Below are 9,110 nucleotides of genomic sequence, written 5' to 3'. Positions count from 1 at the left end.
TGTGTCTCGGGGGCTGGTGTTGCTGCCACAATTTGAGGTTTTTGGTAATGGGACGGCCTGCTTGGCATCAGGTTTGCTGGTGTTGGTTGGGATTCACCTTTCATAAAGGGAGAAAAGAGTCTTTGCTCATGAGCTAGTGGGGTTCATTGAAAGAACTTTAAACTAGATGTGGTGGGGGAGAGGGATCAAGCTTGCCTGCGACAAGGTGTGGGATGAGATAGCAGAGTGCTAGCGAGGACCCTTGGTTGGTGGAAGGAAGGGCATCTGAGGCAATAGGAGACAACAGAGAAAGACAAGTAAAACACTCCAGAGGAATTTAGATGTTCCTCTAAGAGGTGATGAAACTGACAGCTCAGCTGGAGTGCCTCTATGCCAATGCACACAGCATGGGCAACAAACAGGAGGAGCTGGAAGCCACTGTGAAGCTAGAAAGCTATGCCCTCATGGCCATTACTGAAATTTGGTGGGATTGCTCCCATGACTGGAGTCTGGCTACGGACTGTTTAGAAGGGATAGGCAAGGAAGGAAGGGTAGAGGGGTGGATAGAGTGCAAAGAGTTGTCTCTGAGGAATAGCCATGAGGAGGTTGAAAGCTTATGGATAAGAATCAGAGACTGAGGCAACAAAGCAAACCTTGTGGTTGGTGTCTACTACAGACTGCCCAATCAGGGCAGGACTGTTGGTGAAGTCTTCTTACTCCAGCTACAGGAGGCATCATGCTCACAGGCTCTTGTCCTGCTTGGGACTTCAATCACCCTGACATCTGCTGGAAAAGTAGCATGGCGAGCTATAGGCAATCCAAGAGACTCCTGGAGTGCACTGAGGATAACTTCTTAAGCCAGGTAATAGACAGCCTTACCTGGTGGGTGTGATACTGGACCTGATGGTCATGAATGTAAACGAGCTGATTGGTGACTTCAAGACTGGAGGCAGCCTGGGCTGCAGTGATCACGCACTTGTAGAGTTTGCAGTCCTGAGAGAGGTGGGACAGGCAAAGAGGATAGTCAGGACCCTGAATTCTAGGAAAGCCAACTTCCAGCTCTTCAAGGAGTTAGTCCATAGAACCCTCTGGGAAAATGCCTTTAGGGACAAGGGACCAGAACAAAGCTGGCAGACTTTTAAGTATGCTTTCTGCAGAGCCCAGGAGCTTGTGATCCCCAGGTGTAAGAAATCTGTTAGATCCTGTGCTTGTGGCAACATTAAAGTTTTGCTCCTTGTCCTCTTAAACAAAATGATTCAGCCATACTACTTGAGTGTCTTGAAGGTCTGCCCAGTTGAACCTTCCAAAAGTGTCCAGCTGTCCTCTGCATGTTGTCATCCAAATCAGAATGATAGAAAAGATAAGGCAGACCCAGTATATGGGGCAGACAGGAAATATGTCTTTCCAAACACTGCAAAGACTTTTCATTCTGGTAGGTGAAGTGTTTAAATTCAAATGTCACTTTTGAGTCCTTTCAAGAAATTTGTTTGTATGTTGCAGTGCTTGTAACTCAAGGTAAATGCTGTAAATAAATACAGTGTGCACTATGGTGGATAGGAAATTAATTTCCCTGTGCTTGAAAAATCTTATAATGAAGACAGAGTACTCTTCTGAAGTAATTTCTGCTCAGGAGGAAAACATGGAAGGCACAAAAAGTGGTAGTTCTCCACTGATTGCTTGCTGGTAACCAGATCAAGAAAATTGCAAAGGCAGCTGGAGATGACTTTACATATAAGTCAAAAGAAGTATTCTATAAGGAATGGAAGAATATAATAGACTTTTGCCATATTAATATATGCACGGAAGACTCCCTTTTAAAGTGAAATAATTCAACCGTATTAAGCTTCATGGAGATAATGAATATATTCTCCCATTTGCAGAATTTCCAGCTAAATCAGAACCTTGCTGTCAAACTATCTACTTACATCTGTGTTGGTTTTTACTGTGGTCTCATGAAGATTGCCCATTGTGTTAATGGCTTTTGAGTCTGTTGTCATCCTGCTGTTAGGTGGAGAGCAATTGAAAGGGAAAAATAGGAAAATAAAATGTATGCCATGCAGGCAGAGAAAAAGCCTAAGCCACAGGACGAAAAGAAACTCATAGACTTTGCAGGAATTATGTATAAATGAAAGAAGACCATGTGGCTGTGCATAACTTTAATGCTCTGTTGTTGTGCTATTATGCCATGAAAATAGTCTACTTAAAACACTTAAAACATTCCAGATGGAACATGGCTTTCAAGCAGGTGTATACAGCATGAAGTCTACAGCGTGAAAACTCCAGAGCAATTTTTCCCTCTTCAAGAGACAGAAGAGGGTCCACTGGGTTCAGTGCAGAATGAAACTTGAGTTTTCTCAAAAGTATGTTTAAATATTGGCAGCTCCACCATCCCCTGTTTTTTTTTCTTCTTAGGCAAGTGACAACTAGAAGAAGACTGCTATGAATCTAGACAAATATCCTTTAAATTAAGATGTTAAGATTTCTTCAGCTTCAGCATCTTTCTCTTGATAAAATAATGGGGCGGATTCATGGTATGTTTTCCCTTCTGCTATTTGGTGTTAAACTTGGCATATCCTTCATTTGAGTTCAGAAAAACTTTAATACAAGTAGCTATAGTAAAATATAATAGTTATAGCTTAGTCAGTGACTTAGTCAGCTCTGAAGTACTGGCTTATCAGTCTCTTAAAATCCTGCAGGTATTTTGTTTATTTGTATAAATCTATTTTTAAGTGCTTACAATGACTTGCCCTCAGTGAAATGTCTTGCTAGTGAATTTCACAGGCAAATTTTAACCAGACCTTTCTCCCATTTTTTTTTTTTTTACTCTTTCAATGCATTGCTGGTCATCAGCTTGTGTTCTTAGCATGAAAGATCAGGAAGCAATAGACTTATTTTGTTGAGCTTTATTAATTTCTAGACTAAAAGGTATATTTTTCTCCATCTGGGAACATTCTGAAGCTGCAAGTCAGGCCAGTTGCTTGTCCCTTCACCTCCGCTGTTCAGGAAAACTGAGGCGTCTGGTGATGGAGATTTCCCCATGGTGGGCTGGTAGCAGAGACCACAAATTTAAGTTATGCTATGTTTAATGTTTTCCACCTTATTACTATTGTTGATCTCTATTTCCTGACATTACCTTGGATGGTCTGTCTTATTGCCAATGTGTTTTGTGCACCTACTTTTATTTTATCCTTGAATGCTTTTTTTGGCTATTTGTCTCTGAACTGGACAGTATGTAAATATATTTTACCCAATCATGTCCATATTGCAATGCCATGATATAGAAATGCAAGACTGATCAAGACATGAAGAGCATTCAAAGCTTCAAGACAGTAATAGTCAAACTGAATCTTCAGTAGTTTTTACTTAAAATGTTAATACTGAATATTCACTTCTAACTTTAAACCTGAGAAATTTCAGCTTAATGAAACTGAAAAAGGGTCTGAAAATGCCTATAGGAATATTTACTATGGAATTTTGCATTTATTGTGTGCTCTTGTAAGGGTGTGCAAAACTGAAGCTGCGGCCAGTAAAGGAAGTCAAGGGCCTGTCTTAAATCAGTCAGCAAAGATGTGTGGAAGGAGCAGATTGCTTATTTGGGCTATTCAAGGCTGCAGTAACCCAAGATGTAGGTGCTTGTAGGCTAGTGAGTCAGGAAAGCTGACGATTTCAGAGTGAAAAGGGCTGTTCTTTTCCTCTTATCGTATAGTTAAAAAACCCACAAAACACAAACCACCCCTGTCGGGTTCTGCTACTTGTTTTTCAACCTGTCTTGATAATCCTGAGACAAGCTGCATTCTGCTGGGCAGACCCCCCACCTCAAACCAGTCCCACAGACAACATCGACTGGTTTCTGGGCGCCACCTCTTGGTCTCGTTGGGAATGGGTCAGTCCTTCTGGGCTTGTGAAACTTGTTCTTGACAAGATCTATTAATTTCAAACTGGGCTTTAAATAAAACAATATTAAAATAAATGCAAATGAGACCCTCTGAACTGATTCACGATTTGGTTAAAAGCAGAGCAATTTTACAACAGTGGTTTTCAACGTGATCGTCCAGTAGGTTGTCTCCTGTGAGGACTGGCAGCAAAACTTGCAGGTGTCAGTGAGAGCTGGATCATGGTTGTATGATTTCAAAGTATTTTCCGTATCCTACTCTTAAACTTTTCTATGCGATGCTGAGAACTGGGGCATGTGGTCAGGTCTCCTCCATATGATATTGAACATGGGGCTGATGGATGGGCTTTGCCCTGGAGTTCTGCTCACTTGTGAGGAACGCCATGAATGTGAGTGGCAGCAGCTCTTTTGAAAAATCCCTGCAGCATCAGCTGGAAGTTTAGTAACATCATAGCAAGGAAATGGGAAAAATCTGCAGCTCTGAAACCAGTTCCAAAACTGCCCCTGTAAACCATATATTTGTGAGCAGAAATAGTCTCTAATGGTTTTGATCAGATGATCGTCTAGTTGTATTTTTTGTTTGTTCGGGGGTTTTTGTGTGTTTTCTGCTTGGTTTATTTTGTTTGTTTCTTTGTTTATTGAGTTTATTATTATTTGATATTTTTGTGGGTTTTTTTAGTCTTTAAGACTAGCATGTGCCAGATCTTTCAAAGAAACCCACTATACCCTATAGGGAGAAAGTAGTCTGATGTGAAAACATCAAAGGATGAGATTCAACATCCTTTTTATTAACTCACAGAAGCACAGGTGCAGTTCTCTGTTGCCTTTCATTCATCCAAACTTTGCATAACTGATGAAAGTTTCAAGAATAGATGAAGACAATGCATTTCAGTTCTTTTGTTATTGTTCTCAGGAAAGCAGACTTTTCCAGCATTGCATGTGTTGGAGGGTTTTACGTGATGGTCTATGAGCCCCCGGTGGCATGCAGAGAGAAGACTGAGCAGATGGTGATAGCTTTCCCTTGGGATTTTGGATGAAAATCTCATTCGTTAGCTCCTTAATGTTGAGTGCTTGAGTGACTCTTGGGGCATTATCTGAGGAATTGCAAATGAAGGAGGTCTGCATAACCACGGGTGAGATGGAAGGTGAGCATTTTAGCTTAAAATGAACCTTTCTGCCCTGTGCCTGCAGTATGTAAGCCATCATAGTATCTGAGCCTTTCAAGTGTCATCATCCCCTGAGGCTTTTCATCAAACATCCCTGCTCTAAAACTAAATGTACTTTACTGACTAATTAAGGGACTTGTGCCTTCAGGCTACTTTCTCCACTTAAAGAGGAGGAATTGCAGCGCTATTAGTTGTGCTAATTAGACAAATAACAGTTTTGTAGCCTGCCTCAAGTCCTTGAAAGAGGAGCAGAAATGGGAAGAGTTAACTGTTGCTGCCTTTTGCAACAGGAATTTGGGCCACAAAAACTCTTGGAATGACTTGCTCACTTATAGTCTGCCTTACAGTTTGCAAGTTTTATGGTACCACCCAGGATTAACTTATTTCACCATTAAAGGACGATAGAATGATAAAATTAAAAAACAGACTGTAAATTCCAACAACAAGGGGTGCCAACCTCTTCATTTTGTAATGGATGGGGACTTTGATATTTTTATGTTCCTCTTTGTTTGCAGTTTAGCTCTAGATGGGGGAGACAACATTAATTGCCAAAAGGTAGATAAAGAAGAGTGCAGCTAATGACAACATGAATTTATAGGACTGTGGGATGGTTCGGAAAAGCACGAAGGATATTCCTTCATATTAGTCTATCTTAGTCAGGTATTAAGGAATCTTTAAAAGAAGCCATAGAAAATTTTAAAGGAATGGAGGGAGGCCTACAGATATCTTTAAGGCTAGAAATTCAAGGTAATGAAGGCAAAGCAAAAAATAATGGGATTAAGCTGCACCAGTGAAAATAAAGCGAAAATGTTCCCCCCACTGACCCCCAATGCAGTTTTCATTCTTCTCACAGATATGTCTTGAGCATCCATCATGTCTGAGAACAGCCCCGGATTTTACAACCAGAAGTGGGATTGCTTTCAGCCCTACAAAGGCTATGGCTGTCTTTCACCATAGGATGCCTACACCTTGCAATAGGAAGGGTCAAGCACTGCTCCCTGCGTGCTCTGAAGGTGGGCAGCAAACTGCAGGATTTCATTTGTGGAGGATCTCAAGTGAGCTGTGTTTGTCATGGCAGATTTATTCAGGTGTGGCAGACCACCAGTGAAATGCTCTGAAGAAGACCTTAGTAAGCTGATGCTTTCTTCTTGGCACAGCTTGCAATGACAGCATTTTTATGTTTGTTTTTTTGCCCCTTTCAGAAGACATGTAGAAGAACTTTACTCAGTTATGCCCAGAGTCAGTACAATCATTAAGAAGGAAAGGAATTGGAAATCAGTACACCTTTGACTATTTGATCATTTACACTCATTCCAGCTTGAATTAACCTGGATAGCAGTACCAGCATGGTAGAAGCAAAACACGGGAATAAAGTGCCAGGGTTTTATTATTTTTAATTTTTTTTTCTTTCCTAAAAGAAAACTGAATGATCTATCTCCCCTTTGTCCCCTCCCCGACCAAATAAAAGGCTTTATTTCAAGTGCATAAGGATGACAGCTGTACAAAATACTCTTACCATAAGTGATAATTCAAGGGACCAGCTTTGTTCCATAAAAGTAAAATTATGGTGAACGGATTATGCTTGGAGTTGAATTTTGAGGCATGAATTGCAGACTACTTTTCATCGACTGAACAGATGCAGGGATCATTACTCAACTTTGGTAGTGTAGTTTTTTTATCCGAGCTACATACTAAGAATGGCAGAGAGTTTATATAATTGTAAGACATTCATGATGAACCAGCCTGCTCAGCCACGTTACCCTATAGGCCACCCCTTAGGATGCCCTTAGGCATGTGGTATTGCCAATTTTCCATATGGTATTTCAGGAACCTGTATTCTCTGAGGCTGGCTGGTACATGCAAAAGTTGGGATGCTCAGAGGTATTCTGTCTATCTACCCAAATACTCATACGGCTTCTAACACTGCAGGATCTTGTTTCTGAGTATTTTATTTTATCCTCCTCTAGCTTGTGTATGGTAAGCCGTAAAACTGTAATTATTCCATCAAATCTCTTTAGTTTTCCCCTTATCTAGAAAATGACCAGGTTTTCCTGGGGGACTTGTGGAGAAAAGGTCAAGAGAAAGAAAAGAAAAACATGCAGAAATTGTTTGCTAAAAAATAAGTGATTTCCATCTTCTCTTTTATTTCCTGGGAGCCTGGAAACAAGCTGAACTAAAATCACTAATTATAATTGTCTAATTTGGAGATTAAAAAGCTGCCCGAATGAAAACATTTCACTTGAAATTGAAATTTCAGGTAAATTTTGTGAATGTTTGTCAAGGCAGAGGCTGTGGTAACTAGTTAGCCAGTGTGGAATTTTGAAAGTTTGCATATATATTCTGGGCTGAACACAGACTGGAGTTTTATTCCACTCAGTTATTTCCATAAGGGGTTAATCATGGAAAACTGGAGGTGGCTTAAAGTGTGGTTTAACTTATTAGTGCTTTGATCCGATCTTGCAAAGTTGAATTTTGAAGGAAGTATCCCAAGAAGTCAATATGTATGTATTTGTATGTACTTGTATGTACAAAACACTCTGATAATGCTATAAATTTCCCTTTCTAATTTTAAACTCAGTTTTGACAATGGGTCATAATTTTAATACAGACAATAAATGAGAAAAGATAGATAAAGAGGCAGTCTGTAGTCCAAGTAAACAGTAATAAACTGAATTAGTCTTATATTTTTATTTTATTGATGATGTTAGCTCATAATATCTTGATCAAAATTATGTTTTAATTTCTTTGAGGGGGGGGAGTCAGAGAGATCGAGATGAGAATGATGCTGATGTGTCACTTTGGGTCTAGCAAACCTGCACTGAATACTGGGATGTAGATTCTGTTGGATAAATTCTCATTTGCACATTTACGTTGCTAAATTGCTTTTATAGTAAAAAAGAATTTTTCCTTTTCCAGATATCATATCTGCCTTTAAAACTAGAGTAGTGAAATGTGACACACAGTTGTCCCTCAGGGCTGCAAAGCATTTCAGCTGAAGAACCCTGAATATTAAGTTGGATGGTCCTCAAATGGTGTGTTTGGGGATTTTGCTTTCAAGGCTGTATTATTAGTCAGGCCCTGGTTTGCATGAAGTACCTGAGGCTGCCTCCAAGGTGATATAAAGCTTTTTTTGCTTTCCCGGTGGATGGAGTGGTGAAGAGATGCTTAGCAGGAATATATTTACTTGTAATTTGCTTGGTTAGCATACTGTAGCATACAATTTTATTTTTCTTTTAGAAGCTAAAAAAGTGTGCAGACTCTTCCTGGTGTCTCTTTCCAGGTAGTCTCTAACTTCTGTGCTGTTACTGACCTCTCTCTTCTGGTAGCTTGGTCCTCAGGAATTCCCCAGGCCCATCACATTCATGCAGTGGGTCACCAGGCACTCCTCCTTGAGCAGGTATATTATACTGAGGTGAGAGATGGTCTGTCTTATGGGGCCCTGCTGGCTCGCATACCTGATTGACTGTTATTTCTGAATGCCACTTCAGTTTATTCCTGGTGTTAATTTTTTTGTGGCAAACTTAGTAAGTTTTTTCCTCCTTCTGGGGAAAACAAAAAACAAAACAAAAAAAATCATTTATTCAGAGCTAGTCTAATATATTTTTCGGTATGACAGGAAGAAAGTAAAGGGAAGGAGAAGCCATCTAACGTGTTATGAGCTGATGGAGAAAATCGGACTGTGGGGATCTGACTTCTCCAATAACAAGAAGGAACAAATCCCATCGTCAATTTGACTCCTGGCAAAATCACCTCACAATTCTTGATGTATTTAAGAGTTAGTATAAGACAACATAGGTGGAATCCAGTTTTCAAGAGAAGCTGCTAGAAGCTGCTAATCATGTTTAAACACATATGGAGAAGATACCAGACCTTATGGAGGCTTTCTTTAGCACAGCAGGAAACTTTGCAGAAGGAGCTAGAGCAAAACCAAGAGTGAAGAATAACAGACATTTGGGAAGAAGAATAAATGAACCCATATCTCATGGTCCTATAAAATTTGTGCCAGAGAGGGTGAGATGAGTTATTCAGATTTAGTTCTTTAGATCTTTAAATAAAATTTCAGGTAATCATTA

This window comes from Nestor notabilis, unplaced genomic scaffold (assembly GCF_000696875.1).
Source record: "Nestor notabilis isolate BGI_N333 unplaced genomic scaffold, ASM69687v1 scaffold2578, whole genome shotgun sequence".
NCBI lineage: Eukaryota > Metazoa > Chordata > Aves > Psittaciformes > Psittacidae > Nestor > Nestor notabilis.
Note: the sequence above shows the minus strand (reverse complement) of the source record.